A 21,178-nucleotide genomic window follows, 5' to 3' on the forward strand; every position below is an offset into this window, starting at 1 on the left:
GGGTAAGGGAAACAGGAGTAGGGGTTGGAGGCGAGGGAGAAAAATAAAGTCAAACAAGACGGGCCTTGCCCAGAAAGACAAATGCTAGAGCATCACAGATGAGGAGGTTCCCTGCACCACCCCAAAATTACAAAAAATAAAAATAAAAAGTCACAGGAAATGAATCACCACAAAGGAAAGTCGTTAGATGCAGGAACGACACAAATAGCATCCCCAAGAATTGAAAAATGTAAAAATTATAGAATACTATGAAAAATTCTATTAATTAATTGTTTCATTTTAATAAACAGGTAAAACGAAAGGAAGTCATAATTAAAGAAGAAGATAACATGGAAAAAGAATAGGCAGATGTGGGAAAGAAAACCAAAAGAACTTCTAGGAAAAAAAATTAAGTCGCTGAAATTCATCTGTTGATAAATTAAATAGATTAGATACAGCTAAAGAGAAAATTTGTGATTAGGAAGAGATGTCTGAGAAAATTACTCAGATGGTAGCAGAGAGTTAAAAAAACCAGAAATGTGAAAAAGAGGTTGAGGGACATGGAAGACAGAATGAGAAGGTTGCACGTGCATCTAACAGGTGTTCCAGATAGAGACAATGGAGAACATGTGGGAAAAGCAATTTGAAGATATAATTTCTGAGAATTTTCTAGAATTAAAGACAGATACAAGTCTTCAGAATGAAAACTTCAAATATCAACGACACAGAGAAAAAGAAATTGTCAGCAAACCAAGAGAAAAGATATTACTTAGAAGAGAATGACAACGGGATGATACAGACTTCTCATTAATAACAACAGATGTCAGAAGGAAATGGAGTCAGTTTTCAAATAATAAGGAAAATAAGAATCAACAAAGTATCTATATCCAGGTTGAAATAAAATCATCTTCAAAACAAAGATAAGAAACTCACAGACTGTCACTGAAAGAATTTAAGAAGAAAACTGAACCAGAAAGAAAGGATAGAATGTGAGAAAAAATAGCAAGTAGCATGCAAAGAAATTGCTAAACTATCCACTAGAAAAGTTAAAATCAGAAAGACTGATAACACCAAATGTTGGTGATGATGTGGAGTGACTAGAACCGTCATACATTGCTGGTGGAAGTGTCAATGTTGGTGATGATGTGGAGTGACTAGAACCCTCATACATTGCTGGTGGAAGTGTAAATGGTACAACTACTTGGGAGAACTGTGTGGAGGTTTCCTACAATAAAGAACGAACTGCTGATGCAGGCAACAACAATGGATAAACCTTAAAAATATTATGTTAAGTCAAAGAAGCCAGGCACAAAAGAGTACACATAGATGACTCAATTTATAGGAAATAGAAATACGGATGGTCCCTGACTTACAATGCTTCAACTTACGATTTTTCAACTTTATGATGGAGTGCAAGCAATACACATTCAACAGAAACTGTATGTTGAATTTTGATCATTTCCTGGGCCAGCGATAAGCAGTAGGACCCTCTCTTGTGATGCTGGGCATCGGCAGCGAGCCGCAGCTCCCAGTGAGCCACACGATCACAAGGGTAAACAACTGGTACACTTACAGCCATTCTGTACTCCCACAACCATTCTGGTTTTCACTTTCAGTAAAGTATTCAATAACTTCCATGAGATATTCAACACTTTATTATAAAATAGGCTTTGTGTTAGATGACTTTGCCCAACTGTAGGCTAATGTAACTGTTCTGAGCACAGATAAGGTAGGCTAGGCTATGCTGTGACGTTCAGCAGGTTAGGTGTACAGTATTAAATGCACTTTCAACTTAGAATATTTTCAACTCATGATGGGTTTATCGACCTAACAGCACCATAACTTGAGGAAGATGTGTGCGGGCAAAACGAATTACAGTGATAAAAATCAGATAATGGTTGTGGAGGCTGTGGGGGGTGGTGTGGGGAAGGGAACATTGGGAAGAGACCCAAGGGAGCTTTCTGGGGGAATGGAAATGTTCCACATCTTATTTTGGGTGGTGGTTAAAGAGTAGCTTTTTGTCAAAACTCTTCGAATAGAACACTTAAACTGTTAATTATAACTTCAACTCAATGTTAATTATATCTCAATAAAAAAGAAATTAAGAAATGGGTTGGTATACCTAAAATGTACTGACTGTTTAAAAATGAGTATGGGAAGTGGGGGTTAAAAACAAGGTAGAATCATGACAGGCATAGTAGTGTGAAACGAGTAAGAGAAAATGCAGCTAAACCAGAGTCAGGAAGGCCTGTAGGAGGAGTCCTCGCACCCTCTCACACACCTCAGTCACTCCAAACAGGAGGACACGGACGCTTGCACCTCAAGAGAAGCACAATTACTTTCCTAGAGAAGGGTGATTTCTCCCTCACCTGGCAAGAGTCCACCCAGTGAGAAACACTGCAGCTCCGACAATGGCAAGACGCTGCCACCTTGCACTGTTACTGTCCCCCAGTGGACTTTGCTTTAGAACAGCCCGTCCCTGCTCCCCCTTTCGCTTTAAAAAAAGGCGAGCCCCTTCCTTTGTTCTCAGGATATGCCTACGGTTCGCCATAGCAAGCACATCTGGAATTGCAATTCTTTTGGCTATTCCAAAATAAACTCGTCTCAAGGGTAAAATAACTGGTGAATTTGCTTTTTCAGTTGACAGCAGCTACCACTTATCGAATGCTTACCATGTGCCAGGCACTGTTCTAAATGCTCTGCCTATAGTAACCCATTTAATCCCTTCAGCAACCATATGAAGTAGGTACTCTTAGCATCTCCATTCTACAGATAAGAAAACTGTGGCACAGAGAGGTTACATAACTTACTTGGGGTCACACAACTAGTGTGTGCAAGAGCTGGGTTCAAACTCAGGCAGTCTGGCTCTGAGGCCTGTATTCTCAAAAATCCACTGCCTCTCTGAAATAAAAAATCAACAATAACATGGAAGGTGAGAGAAGGGAAACCAGAGTTAGGGTATTCTAAGAGTCAAGAGGATGACAAAAATAATGATTAACTTTAGCCTTTAGTGTCTAAGTGAAGCATGTATGACAGCAGGTAAGGATATAAGGAAATGGAAGCGAAATAAATATTTGCAAACAAGAGGTATAAAAGGGAATAAAGAAACTGTGATTAATCCAATAGCAAGGGGGAATAGGGAAAGAGGAAGGCAAAGAAAGTGTAGTAAATAGAAAACCAGATGGTAGCAATAAGTCCAAATGTATCAGTAATCACAATAAAGTAGATTAAACTCTCTTGTTAAAGGCAGAGAGATTCTCTGATTAGATTTTTCAAAAACCAGCTATACGTTGCTAATAAGAGAATGTGTGGGTATGTTTATACCCTGTTTTAAGTGGACGAGCATGTAGTAAATACTACCTGTGTTAGCTGTTATTATGGCAACCAAGAGAGACTGTGAATCAGCCTCATTAAATAGTTTTGGAACTAGGCATCTGGCATGACAGCTGAAGTATCTGTAAAGAAACAAATTACACAATCTTTGTAGATCACTCTCATGTACAGAATACTGTTATTAAGTAAATCTAATATATAATCATGAGGGATACACTAGTGATTTGGGGGCTACTGAAATGTACTATAGAGGAAAGTTAAACTCTACTTTCCCGATCTCACCACTAAAATGTAAAAGCCTCTAATATGTTTTACTGTGTTTCCTCCTAACCGCCTCTGCAAGGAAGTTAAATGCAGGAGAGAGAATACAGCACTAGATAGAACGTCGTGAAAGTGTGCTTTTCAGAGTTAAGAAACTCCAGCGGCACACTGCATCTTGGAATCTCTAGGTGAAGTGCTGTTGACTCCCGTAGAAAGGCAACGTAAATTATGTTATCAAACACTTACCGAAATTGCTAGGCTCGGGAAAATTGTCAAAAGTCCCAAGGGAAGAACATTTAAGCAACAAAAAAGCACCAGAAAGAGAGATGTTCCTCAAAGGAACAATATGAAAGCCTCAAGAAAAGCCTATACTGATATAGAATAAAGATACTTAGAAAGAAAAAACTTAATTGGCTGAACCAAGTGCTGCATAATGACCCAAAACACCAATGGGAATTCAACACAAAGTGGAAACTAGGCCAGCTTTCTAAAAGGAGCACAAAGAATATTTATTTATTTATTTATTTATTTATTTATTTATTTAAATTTGTATTCCGTCTACTTCCAAAAAGGATTTGCAAGTTTGAGGATTCTTTAAGTTACAAAGAGACAACAGTCGCACATAGGAGAAAAGCTGGAAAACGCAAGTGTGAAAACTAAGTCATAGTAGGAGAGATGGAATCCCTGTCAGGAGCAGAGGGCTGTAACAGTGCAGACTCGCAGTCTCGACACACACGGCTTCACTAAATAAAGCGGACGTTGTGAATGCCACAGCTGCTGGCAATGTCCTTAGGAAGGCACTCACTCAAGGGCCTCTGCTGCCACTATTGCAGGGTAAGAGGTTCTCTTCTGTGCCTCAGGTTCTGGACCTGCCATTCCCCAATTTACTGTACTTATTTTCTCATACGTCCTCAGCCAGCAATACACATGTGTCAGCCAATAACTATTTATGTATGGATCAACTGCCTACTGTTTACTCAGCACATGGCTAGGTGCTGTGTGGGAGCCAAGTGAAATATAAAACAAGACCCTTGTCCACAGGGAGTTTGTAATAAAGTTGACCCAAACTGGAATGATGGAAAACAGAACCCTTAAAAGGACTCAATCCACAAGAGACAAGCAGAGGGAAAGGAAAAAGAGGAGAGAAGGGAAAAAAACAGATCGATCTCAGCGAGTGGAAAGAAAAGGGAAAGGGCTGGAGCTGGTAAATGCAAGTTAGGTACAATTTCAAGAGGCCAGGTGAAGAGGGAGGGAGAACCCAGTTCCAGAAGAGGCACATTGGGCATGTATGCTAGAAATTATGTATGTGCACAGGCAACTGGCACTGCACCTGGCATTGGAAAGGCATCCAATAAGTAGGTGCCATCATCACTGGGCTGGCTATGGTGGGTCTCCAAAAACACCCATGTAAACGCAAGTGTGGAGCACAAGGCTGCCTAGGTTAGGGAGGACAGAAAATGAGCAGAGGAACTTACACCTGCTTTGAGGAAGGAGCTTCTGAAATAGAAACAGCACAATTAAAGCAGAGCTTTGTCAGTGATGGGTGGGATGGACTAAGAGGGAAAAGTGACTAGCAACGGGAAGGAAGAACAGGCATCCTATATACATTGTCTACCAGTAAATAATTGCAGTTCCATGGACCAGAAGTTGGACACCCCTCTGCCTGGATTTCCGTATTCCAATATCCAAGGGGGAAGACATTCTAACACTTGATTAAGCCTCCTCTACTCTGGTTGGCCTCACAATTCTGCACTCCCATTTGGGCACGTCTATCTCAGGGTCTGAGACATCTCTCTTATGGTCTGGCTCTTAACTACTTAAAGTATTTTTTTTTTCCTGTTGCTAGTGATAATCTCTATCTCCTGAATAAAATCTTTACTTCTGTCTTGATGCCTAGGCTCTGCTGGAACCAGAGAGCTGGAAGGGACCTTGGAGAGCTCTATTCATTGCTTTCAGCAAACAGAAGTTCATTACTTTATCTATCACGTACTCTTGTCGCATGACCAAATGACCTTAGTCCAATCTCTTCCCTTTTTAAGGGAGGAAACTGAGGTCCTGAGAGGCTGAGCTGCTCTTTGATCTGAGTCAGCTTTAACCCTGCGGCTATTTAGTATCTCGCAAACAACCAGAGTCAGGTGAAATAAGAGGCACTCTCAACATAATTAGAGCAAAGATCACACATTCAGAGACAAGAAATGGGGCATTTGCTACACACAAAAAGATGATTTAAAATGTAAGGTATCTAAGGAATCAGCTCAGTTAAAAGAGAACCACCAGCAATTATTTCTGAGAACGCAAGGAGGATTGGTGAGGTTAGAAAAGGGTGACTGTAGCTTTTAGCGGGCCCAGATTTCTCAAGTTCAAAAGCAGCTGTCATTTGGTCTCTCTCTTACACTGAGGGTGTAAAAGGCAGCAATGCATAGTGTAAGGGATGGAGATTTTTGTATTTGACACTCCTGGGTTCATGGTAGTATCTTTTCAGACGTATCGTCATTGTTGTTTCTAATGTTATCACTAACATCACCATTTCATCCCAAATGCTGGTTTCCTACTGTTCCAATCCTTGAGATTTGTTAAAGATACCCAAACATCCTGTGCTTTCCTAAGGTACATTCTTAAGGTACATTTCCTAAGGTACATTCCTAAGGTACACTCTGGTCTTTGAGAAATCCAGGTAGCCAGAACAGATCTGAAGAACTCCAGGACTAAAGATTTGAAAGCAGCCAAATCAGGCATAAAATTCACCTTTGGGGATCTGGGAGGCTGTCTCGTGAGCTCTTCGGTACATACCAAGTGGAATGATGCTGAGATGATAATACCTTGTTTATGTACTGGGATTCACACCTCAGCATCCCATTTATCCTTGTTTTACAGATGAAGAATAAGGCTCAGAGACGTTAAATGCCTTGTTAAGGGCCACACAGCTAACAAGGGGCAGAACTGAGCCCAGGTCTCAATTCTCAGGCCATGGTTCTTTCCTCTATAATGCAAAGGCCTCACTGGATGCCAAGACTTAGCTACCACTTCTGCAGATAATTCTCCCTTCCAAGAGCTCAGCGGCCACTAAGAAGTATAAGTGTCAACTCTTGGTTACTTAACAAATACACTTAGAGTCTCACCCTGAGGGAACTGGTTAGCGAGCCAACCACATCCACTGCCCCGCTGGCTCAGGAGACCACACTTCTCTCAATTATCAATTTGCATCTCGTGACAGAACTAGCTCTAATGATATCCTGCTCTCTCTTTTCATATTCTATCAAATTACACAAAGGTATTATTTATCAAATAACCACTAATAAGAGCTGCTAATAATTAAGTACCTTACTATGTTTCTAAGCACTTTTTACATGTTACCTCCTTTAATACTAACAACCCAGCAGGATAGTTAAACCCAATCTAAAAATAAGTCCTGATAGTGAAGAGGTTAAGGAAGAGGCCAAAGATCATGGAGCAAATCAGGAGAGAAACAGATTTTAAGTGAGTCTGCCTGAGCCTAAGGCTTCTGCCCTTCTATCCACTGGAACAGTTTCTCAAACTTTAACGTGCATAAGAATCACCTGGGCAGCTTGTCAGAGAAAACATTCTGATCTAGGAGGAGTGGGTGGGGAACGAATTTTGCATTTCTAATAAGCTCCAGGTGATACGGATGCTTTTGGTCCAAGGAACCCTCTGAATAGCTAAGCACAATATGACATTGTTTGTTCTTAAATCACATTTTTTCACACCTAATTGCTATCAAATATGTTTTAAGCAACCCTTCATCTCTAAAAAGTGACAGGTCATCCTCAAATCCTTCTCTCTTGCACCTGCCCTTGCTCCAGTCAAAAACAAACAAACTCCAGAATAGATGTGGGAATAAAACCTACAAAATGTGGAGGATTCCAATGACCAGGCCTTTAGGTGAATCGCTCTGTGGCCTGGCACCAATCCAAACTCCTTTAGCATGCACGTCAGCAACCTGGGCTTCCAGACCCAGCCTTGCTTCCCTCGCTGCCGTCAAAGTAACTAGGGGTCAAACCGCTCCTCATCCAGAGTGAAGTGGTCACTGAAACTGGGGAAGCCTCGGAAGGGCCCAGGACGGTACAGCCAATCAATAGATGTACGCTGAACTGAATACAGTGACACTATATACGACCTACTGTGACATTTCCTTTCCAGCCACTACACCATCTGTCTTCCCCCACAGAATCAGACAACTCTACAATCTTCCATAGCTTTCTACCCAGACCCTCTGAAAGCCGTATTAAATATCATTTCAGGGACTGTATTCTCTTGCATGGTGTAAAGTCTAAAATTAAGGCTCAGTATTACGTGCTGCCTTGATATCTGGTAAAATCAGGAGGGCCTCAAATGGCCTAACCACATACTCCACACCCGCTCGGCCCCCGTGAACAAGGTCCCCTAGCCAAACAATCCTCCTCATCAAAGGGACCGGGTATAGTTCCTGCTTATCCTTGAGCAGTGGGCTGCAGTTCCCTGCCAGCCCCCAGAATTATTCAAACAAGCCAATCACATCCTCCGGCAGAAACCAAGAGGCACCCCACCCTCTTGATACTACAAAGCCAGCCTCCCACAGCTCCTATTTTTTCACTCGGCTCCAGAGTGCAACCCTGTGTGCCTGGCTGTGTCTTCTGGAGCTGTGAGTGCATGTGCCTAATAACCTGCTGTCAATCTCATCTGCCAGTGTCCAACGTTGTGTGTGCAGCCATCCCATAACCCTAGGCTAGGAATCCCTCCCTCATCAATGGAGTGAAGAGGAGGTGATTAAAACATCTTTTTGGCCCATTCCACTGGTCTCAGCTCTTTTTCATATCCTTGAATCTCTTTAGAGCCTTTGGCAAAGTGATCGACTGCTCGATGATGTAATCACATCCAGCACTGTGCTAAGCAGTGTCCATACCCTTTCCTGTTTAATTCCCCTAACACCCCAATGAGGTAGATACTATTACTGTCCCTAACACAGATGAGGAAACTAATGTCCAACAAGGTTATGCTACGTGCCCCAGACCACAGCTCCTAAGCTTGAGCAGAGCTCAAAAGCAGATCTGCCTGGCTCCCTGTTCTTAATGACTACCTTAGTCTTGACAGGATTTCTGAGCTCAGTGCTATCATTCCTCAACTTCTCTCACAGACACAGATGTGCTGCTGGATGGCCTGACAGGTGCACCTGCATTTGAGGGGCCTTGTTTCTCCTGCTGGTCTCTGCTGAACAATGGATGGAGATGCATATCTGGGAAAGAGCACTGTTGGAACAGGCCCGCCGACGGGCTGGCTGCCAAGAGACTTCCCTTGATGGCTTGAACTTAATTTACCAAAGGTCGAGTCTGGTTGTCAACCTTGCAGATACAAACACTCTGTCCTGTAAAAGTCCCACAGTTAATTTGACTTAGGGAGGTTGGATAACACTGTCTAAACTCAAAAGAGAAGAAATATAAGTCAGAAAGTCAATTTATTAGTTCACTCATTAGTGAAATATGCCTACTCTTTGCAGTTATCTGTGAAAAAATTCAAGTGGCAAGATCGAGTATCATCAGAAAGGCTTTTAGGAATCAGAAGACACTGTGTGCTACCAACATTCACTGGAAGCCTGTGCATCTGTCTCTGCCATGGAAGGAAATGCCTGGCCCCGGAATGGGGGCAGGTAGAGTCTGAGGGTCAATGTACACTGCACGGGCACTGCCAACCAACAATCATCTTGTCCCATCCTTCGCCGAGTTCCTGGACTCTTCTCTGGCTCGGTCTCTCTTTTGACATAGTTGCACTCAGCTTTGTCTTTGAGGTAACCTTGTGCGGGTATCTAATAGCACTGACTGCGTGCTAATTTTTTAGTCACTCTCAGAATACAAGGTGCGCCCTCCTGTTGCCCCCGCCCACAAGCTTTCCTTTCGGTGCTCCAAACATCTATCTACAGCAGATCAGAACCACTCCTCCTTCAAGGAGCCTAAGCCTAGTGAAGGTCTCATCCCACTTCAAACTTACCCACCTTCTAACTTCCATCTGGGCCATCTACCCAACACTGGCTACACCCAATCCAGTCCTCACTCCCTTTCCTTCTGTTCCCTCGCTCTCTCCTTCCTCCCATGTACTGCTTTCACCTGTCACTCTGCCTTCCTTCAGGACACTCTGCCACAAATCACTAATTAAAACTTTAAAAAATTATTTACCAATACCAAACACACATTAAATGATTTTTTTGTTGTTGAGGAAGATTTGCCCTGAGCTAACATCTGTTGCCAACGTTCCCCTTTTTGCATGTGACTCGCCACCACCACATGGCTGACAAGCAGTGTAGGTCCACACCAGGAACTGAACCCGGGCTGCTGAAGCAGAGCATGCCAAACTTAACCACTAGGCTACCGGGGCTGGCCCCGTGAAATGATTCTTGATCAGAAGGATAATAACAGTCAGAGAATTCTGCAACTAGAATTATCCTTAGAGACTGTGTAATTCAGCCCTATCATTTTACAAATGAAGAAATTGATAGAAATTAAGTGACCCGCCAAGTCATGTATCTAGGTAATAGTAGGGCCAGATCCAGGACCCAGATTTCTGGGCTTTTAAGCTAGTATCTGAACCAAAAAACCAAACTCCTAAGTATACACAACAGGCCCCCAGTGGCGGCGGCTTCCTATACGTCTCATAGACTGGGAGCCAGTAGCACCAGATGTGTTACACAGCACATTCACTGTTTTTTTCTTCGAATGTTACTTTAATATCAACCATTGGTAGCTCTTTCAATGAGAAAATCATTATCCTCAAGCCATAAAACTGCCCAAACATATCTCAGGGAATACAAAATTGCAAATTTCCCAATCCATTGTCATAGGGACAACTGTAAGGTGGATTTATGATTTCAAAAAATACAAAACAAAACTTTCTTTAAGTGACTACGATATTTAAAAGATAATACATTAATGACAGCCAGCCCTGATGGACTAGTGGTTAAAGTTCAGTGCACTTTGCTTTGGGTGCCCAGGTTCATTTCCTGGTCGTGGAACCACACCACTCGTCTGTCAGTTGCCATGCTGTGGCGGCACCCCACACAGAAGAACTAGAAGGACCTACAACTAAAATATACAACTGTGTCCTGGGGCTTTGGGGACGGGAAAAAAAAGAGAGAGAGGTAGATTGGCAACAGATGTTAGCTCAGAGCAAATCTTTAAAAAAAAAAAGTAATACATTAATGGATACTTAGCTGAGCTGAGGATGAAGAAGGCCCTTCTCTGCATGATGGAAACAGAAGAAAACCCCAAATGAGCAACAGATTTGACTACATAAAGACATAAACTTCCCAAAAAAAATCAATAAAAAGATAAATGATAAACCAGCGAACATGTCATATGAAAAATAAGTAGTTAATATTAGAATAGAAAGATCATACAAATCAATAAGGAAAATATTAACATTTAAATTTCTTTAAATGAACAAAAAAACATAATTTGCAAAAGAAATGTCAATAAACTGATTAAAAAAAGTTCACTCTCATGAATAAATAAAGAAACACAAATTTACACATAAGTACTATTTGGAGGCAATCAAACTGGAAAAGTTTTGCGATGATCATATTTAACTGGAAAGCAGTGGTTTCAGACCATGGCCCCTGACTCGGCCGACTTCGGTTTGAAGCCTAACTGGAACGCTTACTCAGTGACCTGAGACAAGTCACTTTAATCGCTGTGAGTCTTAACGTCTTTACAGTTTTGATGTGAAGATGAAATGAGATCATGCATCTGAACTGTTTGAGCAAAGTGCCTGTCAACAGTAAACGCTCAGTAAGTGATAGCTGCTATTATTATAAAAGTATTACTCGCATTAATAATGCAGGGAAGGGAGCAGTGAGACAGGGGCCCACTCAGCGCCTATGGAAGTATGAACTGGTAACATCTCTCAGGGAAGTAACAGAGTAAGTAATCTGCTCACCCAGAACTGTAACAAATGTCCTCGGAGAGACATGAGAATTCTGGGGCAGGGGCTGTACTTTACGTGCACTGTTCAAATGTTTTACCAGAATATGTTTACATGTCAGTTGTATAGTTACAGATTAATAAAAAAGAACGAGAAGCCTATTATAGAAGAAAAACAATTTTTTAAAATGTTTATACCTTTAGAACCACTTCTAGGAATCTATCTATACAGAAATAATTAGAGATATAATGAAATATTTATGTACACCATATTCAGAGCAATAACATTAATGGTAAAAAACTGGCAATTGAGATGTACAATATGAGATTTTTAGGTAAATATGGTATATAGCCATATTATGCAATACTATGCAGCCGTTAAAAATTAGGCTCTCTTTATGATACCTATAGCACAAGTAATCAAAGAAAAAATAAACTGGACTTCATCAAATTTAAAAACTTTTGTGTATCAAAGGCACTATCATAAAAGTAAAAAGACCACCCACAGAATGGGAACATTCTCAAATCATATATCTGATAAGGGTCTAGTATCCATAACATATAAATACAGTATATCAGAATATTGTATCCAGAACTCTTTACAACTCAACAGTAGAAGGACAAATAAGCCAATTAAAAAATGGACAAAGGATCTGAATAGATGTTTCTCCAAAAAAGATACACAAAATGGCAAATAAGCACATGAAAGGATGTTCAACATCAGTAGTCATTAGGTAAATGCAGGTCAAAACCACAATGATATTGGGGCCGGCCCTGTGGCCTAGTGGTTAAGTTCAGCATGCTCCACTCTGCTAGCCTGGGTTCAGTTCCCGGGTGTGGACCTACACCACTTGTTGGCAGCCATGCTGTTGTGGTGACCCACATACACAATGGAGGAAGACTGGCCCAGATGTTAGCTCAGCAAATCTTCCTCAGCAAAAAAAGAAAACAACAACAAAAAACATGATGAGATACCACTCCACACCCACTAGGGATGCTATAATAAAACAAACAACCACAGAAAAAACAAGTGTTGCTAAGGATGTAGAGAAATTGGAACCCTCATACATTGCCCGTGGAGATGTAAAATGGTGCAGCCACTGAAGAAAAGAGTTTGGTGGTTCCTCAAAAAGATAGACATAAAGATACCATATGACCCAGCAATTCCACTCCTAGGTATATACCTAAGAGAAATGAAAACACATGTTCACACAAACACTTGCACACTAATATTCACTGGAGCATTATACGTAACAGCCAAAAAATAGAAACAACCCAAATGTCCACCAACTCAAGGGACAAACAAAATGTTGTATATCTGCACAATGGAATACTATTCAGCTATAAAAAAGAAACAGACTACATGGGCCAGCCCAGTGGCACAGCAGTTAAGTTCACCCAGTCCGCTTCGGCAGCCCGGGGTTTACTGGTTCAGATCCCAGCCACAGACCTACACACCACCTGTCGAGCCATGCTGTGGCAGGCGTCCCACATATAAAGTAGAGGAGGATGGGGATGGATGTTAGCTCAGGGCCAGTCTTCCTCAGCAAAAAAAGAGGATTGGTGGCAGATGTTAGCTCAGGGCTAATCTTCCTCAAAAAAAAAAAAAAAAAAAAAGACTACAGATACGTGATACAACATGGGTAAACCTTGAAAGCATTATGCTAAGTGAAAGAAGCCAGACACAAAAGGCTATGTAGTGTATGATTCCATTTACATGAAATGTCCAAAATAGGCAAATCCATGGAGACAAAAAGTAGATTAGTGGTTACCAGAAGCTGGGAGGAGGGGGGATTAGGGAGTGAATGCTACTGGATATGGGGGGTTTTTTTGGAGTGATGAAAATGTTCTAGAATTAGATAGTGGCGATAGTTACACAGACTTTTGAATTGTACACTTTAAAACAGTAAATTGTACGGTATGTGAATTATATCTAAATAAACTTTTTTTTGAGGAAGACTAGCCCTGAGGTAACATCTGCCACCAATCCTCTACTTTTTCTTTGCTGAGGAAGACTGGCCCTGAGCTCACATCCGTGCCCATGTTCCTCTACTTTATATGTGGGACCCCTGCCACAGCATGGCTTGCCAAGCGGTGCGCAGGTCCGCACCCAGGATCTGAACCGGCGAACCCCAGGCCGCCAAAGCTGAATGTGCAAACTTAACCACTGTGCCACCGGGCTGGCCTAAATAAATTTTTTTAATTAGGCTCTTGAAGATTTTTAATAACGTGGGGAAATGCTCTCAATATACTAAAAGGGAAAAAACCAGCACGCAATCGTATATATAATTCCAACTGGGTTTAGAAATATAAGTACATGCATATACACATTTGCATTAAAAAAGACAAAATATGGGGCTGGCCCTGTTGCCGAGTGGTTAAGTTCACGCACTCCACTGCAGGCGGCCCAGTGTTTCGTTGGTATGAATCCAGGGCGCAGACATGGCACTGCTCATCAAACCATGCTGAGGCAGCGTCCCACATGCCACAACTAGAAGGACCCACAATGAAGAATATACAACTATGTACTGGGGGGCTTTGGGGAGAAAAAGGAAAAAAAATAAAAATCTTTATTTAAAAAAAAAGACAAAATACATCAAAATGCTAAAAGTGGTTATCCCTAGGTAGTGTCATTATGGAGGACTTATTTTCTACTTCATACCTTTCAAAATTTTCTCTAGTAAACATTCATTATTTTTATAATCAGGAAATTTAAAAATAGAAACCCAGGTAGGTCTATCTGGCTTCAAAGCTAGTGTCATTTCCAATATACTATTCACTCATTAAACATTTATTTAGCTCCTACTATGCACCAAGCAGAGTTAAATAAGATAGAATCTCTGCCCACAGGAATTCACGTAAGTCTCGGGTGGGTCTGAACCTGAGTCATGGGCTGGGAAGCGGAAGAGGAGTCCATGTGCTCTTTAAATTACATGCAGTGTTGCCCAACTGCACACTGCCAGGGGAGAGGGCCCACAGCTGTCATGAGCAGCAGCGTAACTTAATGGCTAAAGGCTGGAGGTGGAGCCAGACTACCTGGGTGTGAAGTTGGAACATCCAGTTACTAACTGCGTGACCTTGGGAAAATCCCCTAACCTGCATGGGTGCAGCTCCCTCATCTAGAGAACAGGGGCAAGAATAGTACCTCTCTCGCTGGGTTGTTGGAGGATTAAATGAGCAACACACCTAAAGCACCAGCTCTCCATGCTGGAGACAGAAAGTGCTCAATAAATTAATCAGCTGCCAGCCGCTATCGTTATCACCATCATCATCACTACCACCACCTCGCCACCAGATTCTCACGGAGGCAGACACAGCAGGTCAAGGACCACTAGAAAGGTTGTTTTCCACATCTCAAAAGTGGCAGCTAGCATCGGATTCCTGTAAGAACCATTACATTCAACTAATTTCTTTTTCCAGATTTCTGAACTTCTAATGAAACTTCTTTTGAGGCGTTCTACAAAATGCAATGAGGCAAAACATCAAAATGTTCGGCATAACGAACTGCTTGTGTCCTCTTATCTTCTGCCTAATTCACAGAAATGCGCGACTTTTCAAGGCTATGGTAACGGAAGGAGGCCCTGAGAGACTTATCTGCCCTGATCAGCGGCTCCTCCAAGAGGACTCTCCACAGGCCAGACCCCAATCTCCTGAGCAACCCACTCGTCCAACGAGCGGGGACGGTGCCTGCGTTACACCTAACGCGACTCTTCAAGGGCAGTCAAGAGTCTCCAGGAGCAACAGCACTTCAGTGCTTTCACATCCACCTCTCCGGCGGCGCTAAAAAGCCCCTTGGCTTTGTCACTGGCACTGACAGGCATTTTGCTCTGACCTGACAACACAGATGAGCTCCAGGTTTTCACCAGCTTGATCACGAGAATACACTTTTCTTCAGCAGGGAATAAATATGGACCACACAGTAACACAGCACCAAATTCCAAATTCGAAGATAACCGCCTAATGTAAAATTTAAAGGGCTCAGGCAACTAAAGAACATCAGACCAGGCCTGTGACCCCAGAGGCTGTGTGCTCAACAGTCAAGCTTTGGGGCACAGGTTCTAGAGACAACCAGCCCCGGGGGGGAATCGCAGCTCTGCCCCTCCCAGCTGGATGACTTTGGCAAGTTACTGCACTCTCTGGACCTGTTTCCTCGCACGTAAACACGTAAAATGGGGCTAATGTTAGTGCTGAATCTCATGGGGTAGTTGTAAGCATTAATAAGCCACTATCTGTAAATGAGTCAATACACCTAAGGACATTTCCTGTAACACTGTAAACACTCATTAAATGTTGAAAGAAAGCATAAAATATACCTGCCAAAATACTTGTTTTTACAGTTCTTAGGTTTGCTGATCAGTTCACAGATGTACTTTTTTTTAATCATGCTGCCTCATCACTTATATAAGTTATATATGTATCTCCTATATATGTCAAATATTGTATAATTCTTTTGAAAAGAAAAAAACTTACAGACAACCACATTGCTAGTTTCCTACAGCTGGTCTGGGATGGGAGTCAGCCGGGAAATGGAGAGAACATGGGGAGGGTGAGGCCTCTCATAACAGAGTGCGGGGCCGTAATCTGAGAGACGTCACACAAAGCCTTAAACTCACTGAAAATTAAGAGGAGGTACAAAGAACCTCTGAAGTCACACGGTCCAATTTCCTCGGTTGTAGGCGGAGAAACTGAGGCCTTGAGAAGTGGTTTAAAATCTTCCAGTTCACTAACGGCAGAAATCAGAGTCTTCCTGTTACCTACGTCTTAGAGTTATACCTTAAGTGGAAGGCAACGAGGAAGACATTTTGGAAAGGGGAAAAAGAAAGAAGGGTTTGGAAGGGTTATGGTAGCGACCTAACAACAAAAGCCGACACTGATGGAGATTCATCGTATCCCAGGCACTGTGTCAAGCTCTTTGCATGGGTGGCCTTATATAATTTTTGCAAAACCTGTGAGGTGGTTCCTATTATTAACTCCGCTTTCAACTGAGAAAGTGGAGACCTAGAGAGATTAAATGACTTGCCCCAGTCACAAAGCCAGTGAGGGGCAGAGTCAGTAAATGAGCCCAGGCTGTCTGACTCCAGAGCCAGAACCTATGCCACCGGACACTGCCCAAGCTTGGGGATTTGAAAAGCACTGAAGCTCTTGATCCCTGAGGTTTTCTCCTACTTTTTTGGTAACTTCTCTGTTCAGAGGCACTGCTAAGATACACAGCAAATAAAGTGGTTTTTAAGTAAGAGCAGATGACATTTATTTAGAGCCCACTGACTTTCTGCTATGTAAGGTACCACACACAAATTACTCTGGCCCCCACTTGTCTAAGGCCCTACAGCCGGTAATAGTGCCGCTGGGGGACAGGGCTCCAGGTCCCCGTTTTCCAGCCTCGTCAGTGGACAGTTTATGCTTGTCCATCCAGCAGATTTTTGCTGAACTCAGCCAAATGCCCTTAACTGAGGTCTGGTACTACAGAGAGAAGAAATTCAGCAAAACCCTCCTCTCAAGGAGCTTATGGCACAGCTGGGAAGAGGCCACTTTCAGCTTAAAATCCTTCTTTTCTTATCCCTTTGCAGTTAAGTAGCAGAAGCACTGAAGAGACTATGGACCCCCAACTCCCTGCAGTATTACACAGATCGTCCAGCCGTGAGCACACCTCTGTGTGCTGGTCATGGATGAACTCCATTCTCCTCTCCTCCTAGTGCCGTAAGCTTTTTCTTTTGTCTTTGAGGAAGCGGGAAATATTTTCCTCTCCATCTTTCTCTCATCCATCAACAGGCAGTATGACAAGAGGTTAACTTAAGAAGCTAACAAAAAAAATGCAAACGAGGCTAACTTCTCTATTGCCTCTAACTTTAGGAAAGAGCCTACGGGACTCCAGAGTATTTGCTCAAAAATGTTCAAAGAAGACATGGAAAATTTCATCCTCAACTTTTTGCTGCCCAGGAAAAAAATCCAGAACTCTAGGGGCCAATTATTCTGCTGTCTTGGACCTTGACCTTAGACAGTCTCCCTCTGGTCTGAATCTGACTGGAACTGAGGGCAGCTGACAGCAGAGTGCTAGCTATAAGAGCAGCTTGTGTCTAAGGTGGTCAAATTTAATCACTGCCAGGGCTTCAGCGCATCATTCAGAAGTTATAGTACCACATCAAACTCTGGGCTAAATGTGTACGAGCTGCAAGTTTCACTGTCATTTAAACTTATCAGTTCCTACTCTGTTCCTGACGTCATGCTAGGAACTAGGTACTCAAAACAGTGGCAGGTCTTTAAAAATCAACTAATATCAGATTGCTCTAATAAAACTAGGCAAAGAGAAGGGAAGGCGTGAGTAGAGCCTATAAGCAGTAAAGAGGGAGAGAATGGAGGGCTTAGGGGTTGCCAACAGTAGAACTGAGAGAAATATTTGTGATGGACTTAGAAGGGAAGACCAACATACCACCAGCTGGAGTTTAGAAGAGTGACTCTTGACCATCTCCTGCTTCTGCTTTTCTCTGGTCACTTGGAGTTTAAAATTTGAAAAATAACCTTAACAAAGAGCTAAAAAGAGCTGTGTTCTAAACGTTAGATTAGCTTTGCAACCCTGAGTTACTTAACCTTTCAAAACCTGTTTTCTCAAGTGTGAAATGGAGTTAACATGTATATAGGAGCTCATAATGTTATGCCTACTTTTATATGTTTGAAATTTCCACAATAATTTTTTAAAGGGGGCTAACAGTACCTATTACTTTAGTTGCTGTGAGGATTACACCCAAAGAAAATGCTTAGTAGAGTGCTTGGCACCTTGTAGGTGTTCAATAAATGGTAACTATCATTATCAACATGGTGTTTTTTACAGTTCTGGGATGGGAGTAAGGAGGAGAACAAAACATCATGAGCCAGTGAATTAACAGCTGCAGACCGCAGACTTAGGAACATCTGGGCGTCTGGACAAGGACAACCTTTCCAAACACAGGTCTTAAGGGGTTCTCACTCTTTCATCCACTTTGTTTTCCCCTTACTGCTTTATTCATTCCATTTGACAAATGCATGCTGACAGCCCACCGTGTGTAGGTACTGAGAATGGGAAATATAACAGGGTTTTGAGGGGACAATATAACAGGACGGGCTTTTGGAGGAGGGTATATATGAACCATCCAAAATGATATGCAAAACGTTTTGAGCATACAAACTATATAAAGAAGGATGTATACAACTTCTCTGAGAAGTTTTAGAGGGATTCTAAAAGAAATTATTTATTTTTTTAAAAAGTTAAGAATGGGGCCAACTCCATGGCCTAGTGGTTAAGTTTGGTGCCCTCCACTTTGGCGGCCTGGGTTCAGTTCCCGGGTGCAGACCTACACCACTCATCGGCAGCCATGTTGCGCTGGCGACCCACATACAAAATACAGGAAGACTGGCAGAGATGTCAGCTTAGGGCTAATCTTCCTCAAGCATAAAAACAAAGGAAAAACAAAGATAAGAATGAAATCTAATAAGCAGAACAGAAGGATACAAAATTTATATAAGGAAAAGCATAAAACTCTCCTGAAAAATCACAAAAGTAGCCTTGCGCAAATGGAAAGACAAACCATCATCTTGGATAGGAAGACTCAAAATCATAAAGACATCATTTCTCCCTAAACTAATTTATAAATTTAACGTAATCTCAATAAAAATACCATCAAGTTGTTTCATCTTGAGATTACACAAACTGATTACAAAGTTCATATGGCAGAATAAACAAGGAAAAACTGGCAGGAAAACCCTGAAAAAAGAGCAATATGGAAAAACTGGCCCTTCCAGATATTAAAACAAATTATAAAACATCTAAAATTAAGATGGTTTTGTAACGGCATATGAACTGACAATCAAACCAATGGAACAAAACAGAAAATCCAGTAAGAAACCCAAATCAACAGAAGAGTTTAGTAACCAATAAAGACAGCATCTCACATCAGTGGAGAAAAGATAATAGCTTTTAATAAGTAGTGTTGGGACACCTGGCTGGCCAATGGGAAAAAGATAAAATTGGATTCTTCCTCAAACCAAATGCCAAGATAAATTCCAAATGGATCAGAGTATTAGAGGTTTAAAAAAAATAGTGAAATCATATATGATTCTAGAAGAAAACATTAATTCCTCATAAATTAAGAATGGGGCCAACTTCTTAACTTTGACTTAAAATCTAAAGCAATATACTATAAGACTGATAAATAGGACTACATAAAGATGTAAAACTTTTGTACAGCAATAAAACAACACATGTAAAGTCAGGCATATGACAAATTGGAAAAAATACTTTTGCAACTTAAAATACCACAGACATTGGGCAGATATCCTGTATCTCATAAAAGGAGAAAACAAATTTAAACCATACTGAAATATTATTTCTTACCTAACAAATTGACAAAACCCCAAAATTCAAGAGAAATAGAGAAGAGGGGTCAGGTATGAAATAAAAACTTCTGTGAATGTACTTTGATGGATAGTTTTGATTTTGAAACCATGTAAATAGTTTTCATAGTTAAAAAACAAGATTAGGGGCCAGCCCTGTGGCCAAGTGGTTAAGTTCACACACTCCACTTCAGCGGCCCAGGGTTTCACTGGTTTGGATCCTGGGTGCAGACACGGCACTGCTCATCAAGCCATGCCGAGGCGGTGTCCCACATGCCACAACTAGAAGGACACACAACTAAAAAAATACACAATTATATACAGGGGAGGATTTGGGGAGAAAAAGTAGGGAAAAAATCAGATTTTTTTTTTTGCACAGAAATATTCAGCTTGAGCTAACATCTGTTGCCAATCTTCCTCTTTTTCCCCCTCCCCAAAGCCCCAGTGCATAGTTGTATACTCTAGTTGTAAGTCCTTCTAATTCTTCTGTGTGAGCCGCCACCACAGCATGGCAACTGACAGATGAGTGGTGTGGTTCTGTGCCCAGGAACCAACCTGGCTGCCAAAGTAGCGCACGCCGAACTTTAACCACTAGGCCATCAGGGCTGGCTCCAAAGTTAGAGCTTTAAAAGTAATTCTTAAAGTTTAAAACAAATGAGCCTAACTGTTTATCAAGTTTATCAAGTTGGTGACATAATCACACAGAGAAAATAATTACATCAAGTGACTTTAGGGCAGTATTTGACTATACATCTCAGGTAGCATATATTCTAAGGACAAAAGGAACCACAAAGAAAACTAAAGCATTCAGTAATCCAATGGTCAGCGTAGATAACAGCGTTGCTCCATGCTAATAGCATGGCCAGAGAAATCTAAGGAGAGGGAGCAGCCTGAAAGCCCCAGTGCGCCCACTTATCTGGGAAGGATGACGTTCCCGTGGCCCAGTGAGCGTTAATGACTGGCGCTCAAGTAGAAGGGTGAGAGGGAAGCGGAGAGGGTGCTAAGAGATGAGGCTGGAGACAGGCACAGCCAGAGCCTGAGAGCAGCACATGCCAAGCCAAGGAACTGCCCCATCGCGCGGGCAGGCAAGCAGCCTGCAGTTTTAAGTGTGGAGGCACATGCTGTGCTTTATAAAGATATGGCAACAGTGTACAAAACAGACTGGAGACGAGCCAAACTGGAAGCCCCGCTGGCGAGCTAGAAGGCTATTGCAGTAATCCAGGACAAGAGGTTATACCAGCTTTAACCAAGAAGAGGGGACATCAACAGCTTGCAGCCTAAATAAACATGTGCCATTGGTGGGGGGAAGGTGGAAGGTGGGTGGTGGCTTGACAGAA

At 41.9% G+C, this 21,178-nt stretch overlaps 1 protein-coding gene across 4 annotated transcripts in view; it reads right to left on the reverse strand.

Moving 5' to 3' along the window:
* Window positions 1-21,178, reverse strand: part of ZBTB40 (zinc finger and BTB domain containing 40) — a 77,374-nt gene that overhangs the window by 49,998 nt on the left and 6,198 nt on the right. Inside the window, exons 2-3 of one of the 4 annotated variants that reach the window (XM_023635548.2) lie at window positions 3,340-3,434; window positions 2,790-2,880 (exon numbers count right to left, since the gene is read on the reverse strand). The exons of 2 other annotated variants lie outside the window; for them this stretch is intronic. The gene's annotated coding sequence lies outside the window, so the exon portion shown is untranslated. The remainder of the gene's footprint in view (window positions 1-2,789; window positions 2,881-3,339; window positions 3,435-21,178) is intronic. One more of the 4 variants, XM_023635549.2, reaches the window with a different exon arrangement.

Source organism: Equus caballus, chromosome 2 (genome assembly GCF_041296265.1).
Source record: "Equus caballus isolate H_3958 breed thoroughbred chromosome 2, TB-T2T, whole genome shotgun sequence".
In the NCBI taxonomy this organism is placed as follows: domain Eukaryota; kingdom Metazoa; phylum Chordata; class Mammalia; order Perissodactyla; family Equidae; genus Equus; species Equus caballus.